The sequence below is a fragment of the Ranitomeya variabilis genome, chromosome 1 (genome assembly GCF_051348905.1).
Source record: "Ranitomeya variabilis isolate aRanVar5 chromosome 1, aRanVar5.hap1, whole genome shotgun sequence".
NCBI lineage: Eukaryota > Metazoa > Chordata > Amphibia > Anura > Dendrobatidae > Ranitomeya > Ranitomeya variabilis.
Genome location: NC_135232.1, coordinates 375001664 through 375022988, shown reverse-complemented (window position 1 = coordinate 375022988; position 21325 = coordinate 375001664). Strand labels below are relative to the sequence as shown.

Sequence of the window (21325 nt, the reverse complement as noted above, 5' to 3'; positions counted from 1 at the left end):
ACAGAACGACGCATTGCAACGTCTTCAAAAAGACGTAAGTGTGAAAGTAGCCTTAGGGTGAGGTCTCGAGGTACAGCTTCCGTATGCGCAGGATCATGCAGCCGAGTGGGGGCGAGTACTAGTTCGTAGGTAACATGTCAAGGATTAATAATGGGAAAACAGGCATCCTGCAGTGCGGATATAAATCCAATGGAAAAGTCAAAGAAATGCAAAGTAGTCGTAATGCGGTTTATTTTCCATGCGTTTCAAAACAATTCAACTTCTTCAGGAAAACCCCAAGGAAAGAAGCAGAAACTACAGCAAGTTTTCCAGAAAGAAGCTACCCACCCACCCCTAATTATACCTGCCATACCTCCCTGACCAGTCTGGTTGTAATCTCCCCGGTGGCCCCAATTTGTGATATCATGGACCCTGCTCCGAATACTAGCGCTCACAGTAGACCCGACCTCAATGAAATGTTGGCAGCCACTTTGTGTCGAGAAAATGAGGTCCACTATTTATCCATTTCCCGTACGTACTATGTTATTTAGGTGTTCTGCCAGAACAAATGGGTAGCACTTAAGAACTTTGGAAGGAATTCAGGACAGCCTCATTGAATCCTGGATATTTGGTAGCGGATAGTCCCACACTACAATATTCTGGAAGCTACATATAGCTATTCTGGACATGTACCATTTAATTTCAGAGATTATAAGAGTTCAAGATAAATTCAAATCGCTTAATGAGGTGGTTTCTACATAGAAACATCTACAGTAGGTTAGACTGGACTCTCACATCCGCGTTTCACCATCAGAGTGTGGACCATGATGATGCACAGGCCAGCTGAGGACTACCTGACCAGATATATATAGGCATATATAAGGCTGTCAAATTCGGGCCAGGAGATCCCTATATAGGAAAAAATATTTATAAACCTGGGAATCTGAATTAACTAGTGAACATATATCCCCTTAAAAAATTAAATTTTATTATGAATATTTTAAAAATACACCACCCAGTGCTATTTAGGCACAATTCGGCCTAAAGGTAAAAAAGACCAAGGTCTAGCGCATACCCTGCAATGGCCTACTCTGTCACCTGCCTGGCTGTGGAGGTTGGCACCCTAATTACGATGTTTTGGCGCCCCCACTCAACGTGGACTACCCCTCACTGCCCTAGATCACCCTATGCTGCAGGTGTGAAAACAAAATACATAAGAACAGAGATGAAGAAAGCAAAAAAATGGTCAAAAAAACACACAAAAAACTCAATAGAAAAAAATTAGCAAAAAAATTAACAAAAAAACAGAGGCAAAAGCAGGATATTAGATAAGACCTATATAGGCTCCGGCCCCTTTCATAGACCAATTTGCTAAACACCAATAATAGGCAATGGGTATGCTGTCAGATGTGCCACATAAAAATTTATAGCATCAATCACTACAGCCTATACCACATATACTCAAAATACTGCAGTTTGTCTAGCTATTATTAGCATAAATTATACCCATCAGGGATTAAAGCCTGCAGTTAATATTAAACACAACCCAAATAGATAACCAGGGCCAAGTATTTAAGGTATCTCAGTGGTGTAGGTAGAATTATATGTTATTTGTCATGATATATTGCACTTCGCCTCATAGCCTTAGCATAGATAACTGCCTTAAAAATTGCAAATTATACCATATACATTTTCTTCTTCATGGACTATCAAGCCATAGATATACCAGCCCTAGGGGGTTGCCCCCATATATAAACAGGGCTAAACAGTCACAAAGATACTAGTGCAAAAGCCTAAAACAGGCAAGACTGTACAATTTTACAATGGTATAAGCAGAATGGCGTGTTACTTATCATGATACACTGTGCCTCGCCTCAACGCGTTTCCCCGTAGTTCGGTTCATCAGGAGGCCCGTCAGAGGGTTCTCAAAATGTTAGATGCCATAGATGAGTAGCATGACCAGTGGCTTATACGGGTGGAATTAAATAACCCCCGCTCATACACATGCTCCAATCAGCATCGCCACCAATAATCATGGCCAGAAAAAGCCTGAGTGATGAACTATTTACCTGCCAAATCCAAAAGGATTGATGTACCAATATGCCATGCTTCTCCGGCGTCAGGGTGCTGCTACCGCGCAAGTGCGGAAGTATCATTCACGTCATCAGGAGATTATTGCCAGCTAGGCGCCAATGCGCCTGCGCATTAATCGGAGCAAACTGATCGCTAGTGCGTTTCATTCTACGTCGCTAATGCGTTACATTCTCGCCTGCGATCCGCAAAACTGGTCACTGAAGCGTTTCATTCTCAACGCAACAGCGCATGACCGGGAAGCAGAACTGATCGCTACAGAGTATCATTCTCCACATAGCAGCGCATGACCGGAAACGCTCCAAGTGCACCCAATAGATTTTCATATATTATTGCTCCTTTCACACATAGGCATATATTATGTCTTGCTGGCATACAGAAAAATGGAAAGGCAGGGTACATTTCCAAAAATATAACTATAAAGTCCATTAAAGGGCATAAAGATATTAATAGAAAATTACAGGCAATGTGTCACATGTACAAACATGCTCAAAAAAACATGTAGCTATAAGGATAAATCCATTAACCTCCACATATGTATATGTGTATCATGATAAGTAACACGCCATTCTGCTTATACCATTGTAAAATTGTACAGTCTTGCCTGTTTTAGGCTTTTGCACTAGTATCTTTGTGACTGTTTAGCCCTGTTTATATATGGGGGCAACCCCCTAGGGCTGGTATATCTATGGCTTGATAGTCCATGAAGAAGAAAATGTATATGGTATAATTTGCAATTTTTAAGGCAGTTATCTATGCTAAGGCTATGAGGCGAAGTGCAATATATCATGACAAATAACATATAATTCTACCTACACCACTGAGATACCTTAAATACTTGGCCCTGGTTATCTATTTGGGTTGTGTTTAATATTAACTGCAGGCTTTAATCCCTGATGGGTATAATTTATGCTAATAATAGCTAGACAAACTGCAGTATTTTGAGTATATGTGGTATAGGCTGTAGTGATTGATGTTATAAATTTTTATGTGGCACATCTGACAGCATACCCATTGCCTATTATTGGTGTTTAGCAAATTGGTCTATGAAAGGGGCCGGAGCCTATATAGGTCTTATCTAATATCCTGCTTTTGCCTCTGTTTTTTTGTTAATTTTTTTGCTAATTTTTTTCTATTGAGTTTTTTGTGTGTTTTTTTGACCATTTTTTTGCTTTCTTCATCTCTGTTCTTATGTATTTTGTTTTCACACCTGCAGCATAGGGTGATCTAGGGCAGTGAGGGGTAGTCCACGTTGAGTGGGGGCGCCAAAACATCGTAATTAGGGTGCCAACCTCCACAGCCAGGCAGGTGACAGAGTAGGCCATTGCAGGGTATGCGCTAGACCTTGGTCTTTTTTACCTTTAGGCCGAATTGTGCCTAAATAGCACTGGGTGGTGTATTTTTAAAATATTCATAATAAAATTTAATTTTTTAAGGGGATATATGTTCACCAGGAGATCCCTATAGCCAGATGGTGCATCACAGTCCATACTCCAAAGGCGAAACACTCTGGCCATAGCCACATGGAATGGGGCTTATCTGCATGTGGAGTAACAGAAGTTGAACCTGCAAATCCTCAGCAGAAATAAGAGGGTCAGCCTTGGATTTCACTAGAAATCCACAGAAAACAAATTTGGGGTAAGTTTCTGATTCAAAACCTACCCAAAACAGCTTCAAATACTCTTGAAGGCCTCATACAGACAACCCTGGAATCGGTCTGAGCGTGACCGCTTCATATATTTCTATAAGGCTGTCACACTCGGGTTTGGATGGCTGTGGCCAGTCCATGCATTAGCAGTCTGTGGTTGGATCCATGTTCACACACATCTGCATGAGCCCTAAGGGTGTATGCGCACAACTTCTTTTCTCAAAAAAAGTCCAGAAATCCTTTGGAGCAGTTTAACAGCTTTTGCTTTTAAAAAAAACAAAAAAAAAACGATTTCTTCATTATGGAGTAAAAACAAAAAACAAAAACAAAACAAAAAAACACTTTACAAAAACCATGGGAAAACCACACACAAAAACAATGGAAAAACGTTCAGGAAGCAGAGGGAAAAAAAAACAAAAAAACAAAAACAGTTGAAGCATCTTCTGCTTGAAAACAAACACGTGTGTGTACATACCCTACACAAGTTTCTTATGGACAGATTTTTCATGTGGATTTAAAAAGTGTCGAAAAAAAGAAACAAGTGATTATCTTCAGATGTTTAAGATGAAATAAAAAAGGCTACAATTTTGGATAGTGAAGAAAAATAACTAAAAACACTCCATACACAAAAATGTCCCAATAAAAACATTTAAAACAGTTTTTCAGCATGAAAAATCCACAGCAGAAGAACTCAGACTAAACGTATCCTAAAGGTATGTATGATCATGCTGCGTCTTTTTCTGCCTTTCCTGCCAAAATAATGGCAGGAAAACCGCTAACAAAAGGATAAAAAAGGCGCAGTGTGAAGATAGCAGTAGACCATGTTCCCACGTAGATCTCCACTTCTGACGCTCATCAGAAATGCTATGGCGGTTTCTGTAGCAGAACTTACGGATGTGGGTATCATTACAAAGGAGCAGCAGGGGAGTCGCACGGGTCACCCTTCCCAATATTGGGGTGAAATTTGCACCTACATCCATAGCTCTAATTGGCATCCATTTACATGTATAGTTCACAGCATATTTGGCACTGTAAAGAGTAGCAGCACTATGGGAACTTGGCCTAAGGGGTACCGTAATTATTATGCTGCAGATTGTGTCACAGAAATCGGTTCCATTTATCTGAGTGGAGAGTTTTCAGAGCAGAACTTTCTGTAATAAAAACCAGTGTGAATTAGGAATCTCGCCAATGGCATGTGCTCCCGTTCCCAATCGTGGGTCCAAAACCTCAATTTGTGGGCATGGAAAGCCTTTTAAGAAGGTCTGCAGATACCAGTCATTATTGTGTCACAAAGAAGCAGCCAAGACACTTCTAGATTCCATAAACACCCTTTTTCCGTATACCTGAGCGATCTGTCAGAGGCTTTTAACACTGGCGGGAGGTTGATTTATTCCCATGCACTCTTACAGCTCCGCCTGCAGAGTGTCAGCAAGTCTCTGAATGGATGCCAAGAGCCCACAGTGCATCTGACAGAGCCATTTACTAGCAGCCATCTGTAAACATAGGTCCGGTTCAAAGCCTGACCTACAGGCGGCTCCCGATACCGAACCATGCCATCCACTTATACTACACACTCCTTAATAAATGTTGGGTGGCACTGAGTTTCGGACACTCAATTCCACCATAATGTTATTTTTTTAGGACTGCCATAGCAAATAGTAATGGCCCACACATACTGTACATTAGGGTGTGTTCACACGTGGCATTTTTCCTGCTAATAAAACACTGATTTTAATCGAAACTACACTAAGCAGCCCAGTAATTGACACATCGTTGGAATCAGGGTCTCTGTCTCTACATTATGCTGTTCACAGATTAGGTGGCAAAACCTGCTAACAGAACCCCTTTAAGTTCCTAAAAAAGCAGTCAAACCATGTGGAAATATGATGTGGAATAGCAGTGCAACTAGACAGGTGAAAGCTACTATTTATTAATTTGCAGCTTAATCTGTCTTCTCTGTGCAAACAAACCAAGAGTATTTCAGTATTCTCATTATGCAAAGATAGTCAAAATCTCTGTGCTAACATTGTGCTTTTGCATACAATGTCACAAATACCGCACTAAACCATTAGCATTAGTGGGATAATGTGGTTTTCCAACACTTTGGCCTATTGATCCTTGTCTTTGCAACTTTTTTCTTGAGTAAAAATGGTTCTAATAGTGAATTATATTGCACCATATTCATTTAATTTGCACATTTGTAAGCTGACTTTACTTTTTTTTAATTATTATTATCAATATTATGGGCATCTTTTTCGTTATCCAGATGTGTTAAAACTAATTTATCTTTTGCAACTTTTCAAAATGTTGCAACATTTTTCCAGACTTTTACTCCAGGATCCTTGAACGTTAGTCGTTGACTGGGGAAAAAAGCAAATAAATGAATGATTGCGTGATTTTTTGATTTTTTGCTTCTGCTCTAAAAAAAAAAAAAAAAAGCGCAAAAATATGGCTTGTACAAAATCATAGATTCCCTTTTTTGTCGAAATGTATTAACCTGCATGTGACATTTTGGAGAATTTGGCACTAAAGATGGCAACAAATACCAGAAGACAAAAAGGAAAAGTCAATTTAAAAAACACACTATGAACTAGGTCTAAAGTCAACCTACAATGTCCCCCAATTAATTATATGCCCAAGTGCAGTCAGTTTTATTTCTGAAAACTTGGGAATGGGATGTCAGATTGGGGGCACACACATCTGTATCGCACCATCTTGGGAGACTGTGCACAGGATTTGTATTTACAGATCAAGAAAGAAGAAGAAAAAAAAAAAAGGTTACAAGGTTCCTCACTGTCTCGCCCTACTAACTGCATGTGACCCTGTTCCTGTACCTCCCCTCTGCTGTCACTACCCACCCAAGTAAAATATTTCACCTCTCTCTCTTTAGATACTTTCCTTCTCTTTCAAACAGTACTAAATCCATTACTAAAAAATATCGTCCCTTGACCAAAACTGCTCTGCTAATTACAGGAAAGCCTCTAGTGTCCCTGTAATCTCAACTCTCAGAACCCTTGGTACTTGTCTAAGGCCTTGTGCCCACGATCCGGAAGTAGCAGCATTTCAGTGTATTTTCGCTGCATCCAAAATGCTGCATTCTATGGACAGCAGGTAAATCCGCATGTGGTCACTGAACCGTGCGGATTTACCGCATCTAATACATTCTATTGTGGTCATTGCTGTTGTGGAGAGTAGCAAGAGAAATTGACATGCTGCGGATCTGAAAGACACACCACATCAGTGTCCACAGGTGCACAGTCGCATAGTGGACCTGGGATTTCTAAAAATGCCATCCGCAATGCTGTGACATCTGGTCGCCGTGGGTTTGATGCTGCATAAATAGACAACATCAAAACTGCAGCAATTCCTGAATGTGGGAACGTACCCTAATGTGCAGTCTTACTGATAACACTTTGTGACTTCTCACAATCTTGCTTCCACTCTACAGCTCTACTGCCCTTACTAAAGTCTCTAATGCTCTACTAACTGCTAACTCCAACAGTCGTTACTCTTGATTCTTCTGGATCACCAACAACTACTCCCTATGCTCCACCATCAGGCCTCAAGGACACAGCTCTCATGGTTCGCTTCCTACTTTCTTGATCGCTCTTTCAGTATATTACTGGCTTTTTCCTCTCCAGATTACGGTTGATGTTTCTCAGAGTTCAGTCTTAGGCCCCCTCTTTCGCTCTATACACTGCCCCTATTGAACACATTATATTTGGCTTTCAGGACCCTCTCTATGTCATGCAACATATGTTCTGACATCTCTCACATTACATCACAGACTAAATCTCTGCAAAACTGAACTCCACTAAGCTATTTCAACCGAATATTTCCATTTCCATGTGTGGTACTCCCGTAACTAAGAGAGAAGTCCCGTTGCTCACCTCTGACACTAGAAAAACACTTAGGGTCAGCGTATGACTCTAGTGTCTTATTAAATTTTATTTCTATAGCGCCAACATATTCCGCAGCACTTTACATTTTAGAAGGGACTTGTACAGACAATGAAAGACATTACAGAACAACAATAATTACATAAAATCAGATACCAGGAGGAATGAGGGCCCTGCTCGCAAGCTTACAATCTATGAGGAAAAGGGGAGACACGAAAGGTGGATGGTAACAATTGCTTGCATTGTATTGTCCAGCCATCAATGTAAGAAATAGGGAGTTCATGTAACGCTGCATGCATGGTCACCAACTATGGGTTTGTAGACCCCATTTTAGAACTCAACTCTAATCAGCCAAAATAAAGACTACAGACAATGCTTTGGCGAGAGATGGCTGTAAGGCTTTATTGAGGGTTACCTATATATTTTAATAAAGAGTATTTTAATGATAAACCCCTTAAAGGGACTCTGTCACCTGAATTTGGAGGGAACAATTTTCAGCCATAGGGGCGGGGTTTTCGGGTGTTTGATTCACCCTTTCCTTACCCGCTGGCTGCATGCTGGCTGCAATATTGGATTGAAGTTCATTCTCTGTCCTCCGTAGTACATGCCTGCACAAGGCAATCAGGTGACAGAGTCCCTTTAAACAACTCAGTTTAGTCGAAGACTTGACTAAACAAAATACTTCCAAAAAAACACCAAAAACATGGGTCAATTTATCCCTCCAATAAAACCAGATGACATAAAAAGAACTGAAAATACACAAAGGTGTGGGCGGGTGGGTGTATCTCTTCCAGATGCTAAACAGCTGCTGAGGTGATCCAAACCCCCTGAAGGCGTACAACTAGCCCGCTTTGCTGCCAGAATAGCGTCCAGTCAGATGACTCAGCCAATCAAGGATCACGAGCCACTGTTACTAAGATTAGGGCCAAGCCCCCTTGAGTGTCCAGCAGAATTACCTCAAAAACATTACACCTAATGGGATAGAAAACTGTGACCGTAATCGGTTTACTAACTAGGGATCCTAAACCATAAAACTCATACTCATTTAGGTGCCACAATCCCATGTGGCTCCTTCCGTTATCCCCTCCAGGGACCTTCCATTACATGGGTCCACGGTAATCGGGCTGGCATTGCTATGCGAGTGCAGTCAGATATTTCACACGCACCCATAGACTTGTATTGGTGCATGTGTTCCGAATATCGGATGCACTTGCAGCATGCGGCTATTGTATTCTCATGCCGAATCAGCATGAGAAAGTAATCGGAGATCTGAGCTGCCCCATAGTAAAACATTGGGCACAGTGATTTTCTGATAAAACATCGGATAGCACTCGGTTATACAGCGGTGTGAGAGAACCCTTATGGTCACCCTGACTCATGCTCGTCTTGACTACTGCAACTTACTATTAACCTGTCTTCCTCTTACAATACACTCTAAGCCACAGCAAATCTAAAGTTGGTATATAACGGTCAGCAGAGTCAAGGATGACGATGATGATTACTGTGTGGTGGACCTGAGAAACAGATCATGGTGACAAGGAGGTGATCTCAGAGGAGGAAGGTGGAATAAAGTGCTAAAAAGTGGAGCTGGCGTCTGGCCAAAAGATCACCTTGAGGCAGTTTATAATAATTATAAGGTAATCTGTTTATTTATACAGCGCCATCATATTCCGCAGCGCTTGACAGTTTTTGCACACATTACCAGATCTGCTTCCGATGCAGTCAGCTTAGGAGCAGGTGATACCACACCTAACTAACTGCTTGTGGAAGACTCAACAGCACCTGAAATCTTTGGTCGTGACGATTGCACATCAGATGGGTGGCAATCTGGCATGTGGGAATTCTTTCAATAGTTACCAGATGACAAATCCTTTGCAAAGTGCAGGCTCGACATGACATGGTGTGGATGTGCAGGCTTAACCAGAATTGGAACAATGGCTCTCCATCAATACATGAAGCGGCATTACTTGCTCAAGTGGAAAAAAAACAGCTTGTTATCAGAATTATTAAGATTCACGCTGTCCTCCTGCACCTTCTCCTTACACTCATCTTTCTGGTAGCAAAATCACATCAAATAGTACGTAGTCAGTGTCATAATCTACTGCTTGTCATACTCCAAATACTTATCCTCCTTCGCACCCTCAGATTTGCAGACCTGTTGAGGGAAACATTTTTCCAGTAATCTGCTTATGTGCAACTCAACTCCCACCTGGTCAAATTGCTGTGATGAAATCACAACCACACCACTTCGTGGATTACATGGCCTTTCACTAAATGGTGGCAAGTGTTCAAGTTCACTTGAAGATATGTCACAGGCAGGAATCTCTTACAGAGAGGGACAGTACTATTTTTTAAAGGCTCGCCGAGTCAGTGTTTGGAGTAGCAGCAATATACCACTGCACCGACGACAGGTGGTGAAGTCTTCAAGCTTGAGCACTAGGTCTGGTTCCAACACCAGCACTTAGCCATTTTTAGGAGGCAGTGGATATCAGCCGATCCACAACAGCAAAGAACATGGCATCCACTCCCTGCTCACAGTCTTTGTTCCTATAAGCTGAAAGGGAACCTGTCAGTAGGATTGTGCTCCGTAAACCACAGACAGTGCCTGTGTGCCGCTGTTATACTGATTAAAAAATGATACCTTGGTTGAGGAAATCCGTCTTATGGTCTTCTTCATGTGGTGCTCTGATTACATGGTTATCTGTATGGGCTTATGACAGGACATTGATCCCTCTGTTCCTGCCCCCTATTTTACATACTGAATATACTATTGTTTGAAAGGAAAAACAAACAAACATTCAACAGGCACGCATCTGCGCTGTAGCATGATACGATGTATACTATCCATATATTCATTTTATCTAGGCATTTTGTTATGTTGGAAAAAAAATATCTTTATCAAAATGGCATTCGCGCCTGCCCAGTAGCATCTATCATGTTCTGATAGATATTACTGCGCAGGCGGCGCCACCATTTTGATTAAGCTAAAAAAAAAATTCCCCAACATAAAATACACACAGAAAATGAATGTATATTCATATTATATATCATATGCTACAGCGCAGGTGCCTGCATAATAAATGTTTATTTTTTTTCTTTAAAACAATAGTATATTCAGTATGTAAAATAGGGGGCAGGTCAGTGAGGGATCAGTGACCAGTAGAAAGCCCATAAAGATGAATACCTAAGCAGAGGACCACATGAAGACCCCCACAGGGCGCCCGGATCACAAGCATATCATTAACTGAAAATTAAACATCAACGACAAGACCGATTTAATCACCCAAAGTATCATTGTGATCAGTATAACGGCGCTGACCTGACATTCTGTAGGTTACTGTGCACAATCCTGCTGACAGGTTCCCTTTAAGCTCCATCAAGTAGTTTTAAAACTTATAAACGTCATCCAGAAAAGTCAAACAGTAGCAAAGTAGCTCCTCTGCAGAAAGTTGCAAATCTCATGGTGGATGGCACCCTGACAATTACAACTGAGCAAGTGAAAAAGGTCTCAAAAATTGTGGCTGCACTACATTTGAGTAATACAGGTAAAGCTCCCTGTATGACAGATGTCCTAAATTTGATTGTGCAAGGCTTTTTAGAGAAATATGCCAGATTCAAAAAGGTGATGGCCATGGCTAGGAGTTTGAGCATTTCCACCAGTCTTAGGAGACAAAGCAAGGCCTCCAGGCTTTGCAAAAACAGAAAGGTCTGCCTATAAGTGCTGCCTGATTTGAGACATTGTAACAAGATGGAATTGAATGCGGCATATGTTGCAGCCTTTATAGGTGAACAGCAGTAACCAATATCATGCGTAGCTTGGGATAAATCTGCCATTGGCAGCTGATGAAAGACACGTGTGGCCTACTGAGGCCCTTTGAAAAGGCTACTAAATGTGTCAGTAGGGATTGTGGCATCAACTAGATCATCCCTCTCAATTTTCATTGGGGAAAAAGCACAAGAATGCAACAAAGGATGGAGGGAAACATCAACTTCTAATTGTTCATCGCTTCCCCGGGGATGTTGGAGACACTCTGTATACATTTCACATGCAGCAGGATGTGTCAAGTAGATGTGGAGCGGGACTTAAGAGTTAGCCCTGACACAGGCAGGTGACAATTCAGTAGTAGGTTTAGGATGAAGATGATCATCCATCACAGTGGAGCAAAAAGTAAACAAACAGGGACCTCTGGTGCATCAAGCAAAGGGACGAGTTTTAGATACCTATGCTTTTAGACCCTTGATATAAAAGCAAAGTTGGAAAATATTTTCCGGCTTCCAAGAGGTAGTCAAAATTTGTTCAATACCAGGGCCAGCTGTGCTCCTTGATTAGCAAAGTTTTTCTCAATCAAACACCCATTTACCCAGAGCCAACGCTCCTCCACCTGTGCCATCAAAATCGCTACAAATAGCTGAGGCAGCAGTGTGTATGACATGTTGAACTAGACGTTTTATCATCTGTCACACCAACATCAAAGATGTACCACCTAAACAATCGAGTTTAGTCATAGCAGGACTAATCGTATCTGTGCCAGATACCCTGAGTCACCAACTTGATCGACTTTTGGGTCATCAGGTTAGACCAAAGGCAATAACTGGCCCAGATTGCCATGTACAGCTCCAAGTGAACTGTCAGAGAGGGTATTCAGCCCAGTAGGTGCCTTAGTCATGTCCATGAGGAACATATTGTCCTCTGCAATTGTGGGAAACTATTTTTTTAATTTATTTATTTTTTTTTTAACATGAGTTTGGCATGGATTAGTGCAGATGTTCATTCACATGCAAATGATTAAATCAGCTATAGAATCTGCCTGCTTGTCCATTGTGTCCTATACTGTTCTGCTGCTTCCAGTGCAGGTAACCTCACAGTGCAAGGCATCTCCTGAATATCCAAAATGGCATATCTATATAGTTGTTTTGCCAAGACGGGCCCTAAGACACCCACGTGGTTCCATCTTGTATACCTTGCTGCTGCTGCCAATAGACAGCCACTCAAACACACATCTATCGGGTCACCATAAGAACACCTATACTATTGATCAGACAGCTGTTTAAATCAGGGCAATTAAAGGGAACCTGTCACCCCCAAAATTGAAGGTGAGCTAAGCCCAACGGCATCAGGGGCTTATCTACGGCATTGCTGTAGATAAGCCCCGATGTATCCTGAAAGATGAGAAAAAGAGGTTAGATTATACTCACCTGGGCAGGCAATCCCGGTCTGATGGGCATCGTGGTTCGGTCCGGGGCTTCCTATCTTCTTACCATGACGTCCTCTTCTTGTCTTCATGCTTCGGCTCCTGCGCAGGCGTACTTTGTCTGCCCTGTTGAGGACAGAGCAAAGCACTGCAGTGTGCAGGCGCTGGGCCTCTCTGACCTTTCCTGGCACCTGCGCACTGCAGTACTTTGCTCTGCCCTCAACAGTGCAGACAAAGTACACCTGCGCCGCAGCATGAAGACAAGAAGAGGACGTCATCTTTAGAAGATGGGAGGTCCCGGACCGCGACACCCAGCGGACCGGACCGCAGTGGGACCGCCCCTCGGTGAGTATAATCTAACCTCTTTTTCTCATCTTTCAGGGTACATCGGGGGTTATCTACAGCATTTCAGAATGCTGTAGATAAGCCCCTGATGCCGGTGGGCTTAGCTCACCTTCGATTTTGGGGGTGGCAGGTTCCCTTTAAATGGCTAATCATTTTTTTTTCAACAAAAACAGAGTTTCACAAATTCTAATTTCAGATTTGATCTCTAATGGTCTCATCTTATTAAATGAGTGAAACTGGAAAGAACTTTTAAAACAAGTAACTTTGCAATTTACATCTTCTTAGAAATCCTCTATATTCTCAAGACAAGAGGGATGCAGCTTGCAAATGCTGTTTTGAAGCTAGCCATATCACTGGATTGGGCTAGTCTCAGTGTCCCGGTGCTTCCCTGATGCAAAACTGTCTGCTTGCAGCAATGACGAGAGGCCAGTTTGGGCCAGCATCAACCAGCTCGAACTGTAAACTTTCAGGAACGACCGTCGCAGACTAAGAAGCCAGGAGGTAGAGAACAAAGTGCCTTCCTGAAGATAGGTACAGGATTCAATCGTTTTTCTTTCTATTAAAGGGTTTTTTTTTCTTTGCTTGTCTACTGTAAAAGTTTGATTTTACAGTAGACAAGCAAAATGTTGCCTTGCTGCTGATGAATTTGGTACAAGGTTGCAGCGGTGATGCGACTATCGTCAGCAGTGATTGGTTGCAGCTGATAATCGTGTCCTGATGACAATGGCATCAACGCTGCAGCTAATCACATACACTGTAGTTGTCACATTACCACTGAAACCAGTGAGCAAAGACTGGGGGCAGTGACAGAGAGGAACCACTGGACCGGCAGACATAGACCAGCAAAGAAAAAAAAAATCCTGGAAAACCCCTTTATAACACTTCATTACTTTTGGTTTCTCTTTTAACACAGTTTATAGTTTTGAGAATCAAAACAATTCATTTGAAATTGTAAATCCAGCAAGCTCCATGTCATTCTCAAAGAATTAGACCCGTTACGTAATTCTAATCATGATTTAAAATCTAAGTCTAGATTAGATTCCTAGAAACCTATAACCTCTAATATTAAAAAAAAAAAAAAAAAAAAAATCAGCACAGCAAAGAATGATGACAATTACATTATCTATTTCATTTTAACGCGGGTTTCCTATGTTGTTATTACAAAATCCTAATACTAAAAAGAATGTTAGTCCATTTTTAGGTATTTGGCACCAACACACTAAAACTTACAGAGTTTCCATAGTGCTTTCAGAATGTAGATTTTTATAAAAAAAAGTATATAAAAGAGAGTAAATCTATAAGATTCAATGTAAAGTGTATATTTTAATGTGCATTTTCACTGCATAATTATCGCTAGTAAGAACACCGATTAAATAACAGAATGATCATTTTGTTTGCCCAAAAGCTCATCATTCTCAGCAGCGCACTGACTTGTGTAAAGGCCCCGTCTCACATAGCGAGATCGCTGCTGAGTCACTAGTTTTGTGACGCAACAGCGACCTCAGTAGCGATCTCGCTATGTGTGACACGTACCAGCGATCAGGCCCCTGCTGTGAGATCGCTGGTCGTGTCGGAATGGCCTGGACCTTTTTTTGGTCGTTGAGGTCCCGCTGACATCGCTGAATCGGTGTGTGTGACACCGATCCAGCGATGTCTTCACTGGTAACCAGGGTAAACATCGGGTTACTAAGCGCAGGGCCGCGCTTAGTAACCCGATGTTTACACCCTGGTTACCAGCATAAATGTAAAAAAAAACAAACAGTACATACTCACCATCTGATGTCCGTCAGGTCCCTTGCCGTCTGCTTCCTGCTCTGACTGACTGCCGGCCGGAAAGTGAGAGCAGATCACAGCAGTGACGTCACCGCTGCGCTCTGCTCTCACTGTACGGCGGCTCAGTCAGAGCAGGAAGCAGACGGCAAGGGACACCGAAAGGCGAGTATGTACTGTTTGTTTTTTTTGGTAACCAGGGTAAACATCGGGTTACTAAGCGCGGCCCTGCGCTTAGTAACCCGATGTTTACCCTGGTTACCCGGGTGCTGCAGGGGGACTTCGGCATCGTTGAAGACAGTTTCAACGATGCCGAAGTCGTTCCCCTGATCGTTGGTCGCTGGAGAGAGCTGTCTGTGTGACAGCTCCCCAGCGACCACACAGCGACTTACCAACGATCACGGCCAGGTCGTATCGCTGGTCGTGATCGTTGGTAAATCGCTATGTGAGACGGGGCCTTTAGACCTGCGCTGTCGAGAGCTGCATCTTGTGCAAACTGAACGATCTTTTACAGCTCATTCAGTGCGCATCTGAGGCACGGTTGGTCTTGTAAACTACCGCCGATCAACAAATAGATAGCAGGTCAACATTCATTTAGTGCTGCTGGTCGACAGGTGTAACAGACCTTTAGATCAACAAAAGATTTGAAAACTAAAAGGAGCTCTAAACGGAAAAAAAAAAAAGTCAAATCATTTGAAAAAGAAAATAAGGCAGCATTCAATTTTTGTGAAATGATGTGACAGCCTAAGGGTACCGTCACACAGTGCCATTTTCATCGCTACGACGGCACGATCCGTGACGTCGCAGCGTCGTATGATTATCGCTCCAGCGTCGTAGACTGCGGTCACACTTTGCAATCACGGCGCTGGAGCGATGCCGAAGTCCCCGGGTAACCAGGGTAAACATCGGGTTACTAAGCGCAGGGCCGCGCTTAGTAACCCGATGTTTACCCTGGTTACCAACGTAAACGTAAAAAAACCAAACAGTACATACTCACATTCCGGTGTCTGTCCCCCGGCGTTCTGCTTCTCTGCACTGTGTAAGCACCATAGCCGGAAAGCAGAGCGGTGATGTCAGACGTCACCGCTGTGCTCGCTTTCCAGCCGGCAGGCGCTCACAGTGCAGAGAAGCTGAGACGCCGGAGGACAGACACCGGAATGTGAGTATGTACTGTTTGGTTTTTTTACGTTTACGCTGGTAACCAGGGTAAACATCGGGTTACTAAGCGCGGCCCTGCGCTTAGTTACCCGATGTTTACCCTGGTTACAAGCGAACACATCGCTGGATCGGTGTCACACACAACGATCCAGCGATGTCAGCGGGTGATCAAGCGACGAAAGAAAGTTCCAAACGATCTGCTACGACGTACGATTCTCAGCAGGGTCCCTGATCGCTGCTGCGTGTCAGACACTGCGATATCGTAACGATATCGCTAGAACGTCACGGATCGTACCGTCGTAGCGATGAAAATGGCACTGTGTGACGGTACCCTAAGGGTGCAGTCAGATGGACAAATAGATCGAAGTGAGATTGGAGCACAGTGCACAGACTGACCCGTCTGCTTTCCCGAGAAAAAAAGTTATCACTACAATTACAGCAGGTTCTGTGACTTTAGGGTTGGAAAGGGAAGTACATTTTTCAGAAACTGAAAAAAAAAGGATCAATACCATACGTTTTAGAAATGACGGGATACACTAGGACGAGATTTGGCTATAATACCATAATAATTCAGCAGTGATGCACAAACCAGTAAGTGGCAACGTTTTAGCATACTTTCAGGAATTATTTTCTCTGAAAAGAAGGCACGCCTATCTAAGCCACCTAACAGTGTCATTGTCAGAACACTGACAGCTCTGCTGTATCTGATCATCTAAAATGATAAGGTGTGCTCAAATTCTTCCGCTACAAACCAAGCTTTTTCAGGGACTACATAAAGGAGCGCAAGGTTTTCATTTCATATTCTCAAGGTACAGTAATTAAAAATTAGCTCTCTGCTCTTAAAATGGCTATATTATATGCTGGTACTGTATCTGCCACCATAATGTTATTACGCAAGGTATAAAAAAGGAAGCTACACAATCTTTTTTTTTTTTAACCATTGATCATTTTTCCATACAGTTGTGCTCAAAAGTTTGCATACCCTGGCAGAATTTTTGCTTTCTTGGCCTTTGTTCAGAGAATATGAATGATCACACCAAAACATTTTCTCCACTCATGGTGTTTTCTTTTTTTTAAGTCATAATGACAACCCAAAACATGCAAATGACCCTAATCAAAAGTTTACTACATACCCTGGTGATTTTGGCCTGATAACATGCACAGAAGTTGACACAAATGGGTTTGAATGGCTACTAAAGGTAACATCCTCACCTGTGACCTGTTTGCTTGTGATCAGTGTGTGTGCATAAAAGCTGAGTAAGTTTCTGGGATCCAGACAGACTCTTGCATCTTTCATCCCAGCCACTGCTTCTGGATTGTGAGTCATGGGGAAAGCAAAATAATAGTCAACGGAACTACGGGAAAAGGTAGTTGAACTGTATAAAACAGGAAAGGGATACAAAAAGATATCCAAGGAATTGATAATGCCAGTCAGCAGCGTTCAAACTGTGATTAACAAATGGAAAATCAGGGGCTCTGTAAAAATAAAACCACGGTCAGTAGACCAACAAAAATGTCATCCAGAACTGCCAGGAAAATTGTTTGGGATGCAAAGAAAAACCCACATATAACATCAGCTGAAATACAGGACTCTCTAAAAACTAGCTGTGTGAACGTTTCAAGATGCACAATAAGGAGGCACTTGAAGAAAAATGCGCTGCATGGTCGAGTCGCCAGAAGAAAGCCATTACTGCGCAAATGCCATAAAGTATCTTACCTACAATACGCAAAACAGCACAGAGACAAGCCTCAAAACTTCTGAAACAAGGAAATTTGAAGTGATGAGACCAAAATTGAACTTTTTGGCCACAGCCATAAATGTTACATTTGGAGAGAGGTAAACAAGTCCTATGATGAAAGGAACACCATTCCTACTGTAAAGCACAGAGGTGGAATGCTGATGTTTTGGGGATGTGTGAGCTACAAAGGCACAGGAAACTTGGTCAAAGTTGAAGGAAAGATGAATGCAGCACGTTGTCAGCAAATACTGGAGGCAAATTTGCACTCGTCAGCGCATTGGAAGTACTTGGACGTTCCAACATGACAACGATCCAAAACACAAGGCCAAGTCGACCTGTCATTGGCTACAGCAGAACAAAGTGAAGGTTTTGGAGTGGCCATCTCAGTCTCCTGACCTCAATATCATTGAGCCACTTCTGGGGAGATCTCAAGAGCACAGTTTGTGCTAGGCAGCCCAGGAATTTACAGGAACTGGAGGCTTTTTTCCAAGAAGAATGGGCAGCTTTACCATCTGAGAAAATAAAGAACCTTATCCACAACTACCACAAAAGACTTCAAGCTGTCATTGATGTTAGAGGGGGCAATGCACGCTATTAACGCAATTGTTACCATCCACCTCTCGTGTCTCCCCTTTTCCTCATAGTTTGTAAGCTTGCGAGCAGGGCCCTCATTCCTCCTGGTATCTGTTTTGAACTGTGATTTCTGTTATGCTGTAATGTCTATTGTCTGTACAAGTCCCCTCTATAAGTTGTAAAGCACTGCGGAATATGTTGGCGCTATATAAATAAAAATTATTATTATTATATATTATTATTATTATTATTAAGAAATGGAGCTTAAGAGCATTAAAGGGAACCTGTCACCCCGTTTTTTCAGTATGAGATAAAAATACCGTTAAATAGGGCCTGAGCTGTGCGTTACAATAGTGTATTTTGTGTATCCTGATTCCCCACCTATGCTGCCGAAATACCTTACCAAAGTCGCCGTTTTTGCCTCTCGGCCTCAGAAAAATGGCTGCCGCGATCTCCATCTGCGCACGCGCGGCATCCCGCGGCCATTTTCCTGAAGCCCCGTGCAGCAGAGCACTCCATCTGCGCACGCGCGGCCTCAGGAAGATGGCCGCCCCCACCGATAACTAGGGGAATAGCGCAGGTCGCGCTCTTTTTCTTCACCTGCGCTGTGGATTCGGCAGTTGGGCATGCGCAAACCACTACGCCACCAACGGAAAAATAAGCAAGATCTGGGGGAAGAAACAGCGATGTCACCACGCCCATTTGACCTGACCACCTTGATTGACAGGCGAAAACAGCGACTTTGGTAAGGTATTTCGGCAGCATAGGTGGGGAATCAGGGTACACAAAATACACTATTGTAACGCACAGCTCAGGCCCTATTTAACGGTATTTTTATCTCATACTGAAGAAAACGGGGTGACAGGTTCCCTTTAAGCTTAGGAGTATTAAGAAATGTGAACTTCTGATCAGGGCTCATTTGGATGCTTTGGGTTGTCATCATGATTTAAAAAGAAAAAACAGTAGATTGACAATAAGCGGCTTCACCCAACTACTAACCATGAGTGGAGAAAAAGTTTTGGTGTTATCATTCATATTCTCTGAAAAAAGGCCAAGAAAGCAAAAATTCTGCCGAGGGATGTAACCTTTTTCCAACTCCAAGCTGTATAAACGTGAATACTGATTGGATGAAGCATATCAGATGATGTGTATTTGTGTATTGAGGGGGCTGTGGCCTACGGATATCACCACCTTTTACCAGGGTGTGCAGAATTACTGGTCTGTGTGTGCACACATTAAGTAAATGGATGCAGAAATTTCGGCATCTCTTGGCAGGAAAACCGTATCTGCAAAAACATGCATTTTATGACCGATTTGAGTGTCAATGGTGAAGCGCAGGGGAAAAACACACAGAGAATTGACATGCTGCAGATTTTCTGCACCAAATCTGCAAGTCAAAAATACTCAACGTGTGCATGACACTTTAGGTTTCTCATTCACTATTCTGGCGGATTACTTCAGGTTTTGCTAGCAAATTTGTATGGAAAAAACGCACCAAATCTGCAACGTGTGCACAAGCCCTTAGGTGGCTTGTTTTCTTCAGGCAAAATGGGTCAAAAAAGAGATTTTAGGGTAAGCTCACACGGCATTTTTGCTGCTTTTTTTCTGCAGCAAAACCTGATCTTGGCAGGAAAGAAGCTGCGGCAAAAACACAGGTTTAGGTGAGTTTTTGGTGCGTTTTTGGTTGCGGATTTGGTGGGGGGTTTTTGGGTGCGTTTTCTCTTGTCTTTGTCCATGCTAATGTCCTTGACTTTTCAGCAGCAAAAACGCAGCAAATAATGATACCTGCATTTTTGTTGCATTTTTGGAGCGTTTTTTCAACACCCATTCAAGTCAATGGGTGAAACACTGCAAAAACGCTGAAAGAAGTGACATGCTCTATGTCCAAAAAAAGCAGCAAAGCACAAAATCCTGATGACAAAAAACCAATGTGTGTGCATTGATATTTCTGAAATCTCACAGGCTTTGATGGTATTGTAAAAAGCAGCTGAAAATTAGAATAACAAAGCAGCAAAAACGCCCAGTGTGAACTTACCCTATTCTGAGTCTGAAATGTCAAAATTGTTACAAGCAGGGATGCGGAGTCGGAATCCACTTTGGTGGAGTCGGTATAAAATGGACAGACTCCAACTCCTAAAATATTTAATAAATTGGGTACAGTAGTTCAATGAAGTATGTGCTGTAATTTGTCATAATTTGGGAAAGTTATGAAATGTCCTATAAATGTCTGTTCTGTTCTTGATCTAAGGATCACGGCTTTTAGTTTAGATGAATCAGTGCTGCACTTTATGTTCATGCTAGTCGTGGAGTCAAGAGTCGTGGAGTCAAGGAAATTGAGGAGTTGGACATTTGGGCTTACCGACTGGACAGCCTTGGTTACAAGTCTCACAAAGGTATGCAGCACTCTTGCAATTACTAAGATATTGGAGCATGATCACAGAACGATCGGCATTTTTCTTGCAAATAGCTGACAGGGTAGCAAAAAAAAAGATTTACATTAACAGTCAAATATTAGAGTCGAATCAGAAGAGAAGTGACCAAGAACCCATTATCCTCCAGTGCTGTCATATTCTACAACTGCAACCTCTCTGGAATGCCCAGAAGTACAAGTATCTACCCTACCGGCTAACACGCTATAAAGAATTCATTATCCTATATCAGAAGTACAAGGTGTTCAGTACTCAGACATGGCCAAGAAAAGGAAGGCTGAACCCGACCACCACTGAGCAAAGGTTTTGTGGACTCATGAGATAAGTGACTCTTGATGGACCCGCGGCTGGATTAATAATGGGTACATACAGTACATCCACTTTGAGTCAGATGCCAGCAAGGGTGAGATGGGGTACTGTTAACCCCTTTACGACCTATAATGTATAGGTATGTCTTTCATAGCTTCCCCCTCTTTGGATGGGCTCTGGCGCTGAGCCCACA

The 21325-nt window shown here is 42.4% G+C and overlaps 1 protein-coding gene across 2 annotated transcripts in view; it reads right to left on the bottom strand.

Moving 5' to 3' along the window:
- Positions 1 to 21325, bottom strand: part of LOC143760172 (guanine nucleotide-binding protein subunit alpha-14) — a 210544-nt gene that overhangs the window by 99281 nt on the left and 89938 nt on the right. Inside the window, exon 1 of one of the 2 annotated variants that reach the window (XM_077249011.1) lies at positions 2049 to 2113. The exons of the other annotated variant lie outside the window; for it this stretch is intronic. The gene's annotated coding sequence lies outside the window, so the exon portion shown is untranslated. Of the gene's footprint in view, positions 1 to 2048; positions 2114 to 21325 lie in introns of those variants that run through there. 2 annotated transcript variants of the gene reach the window in all.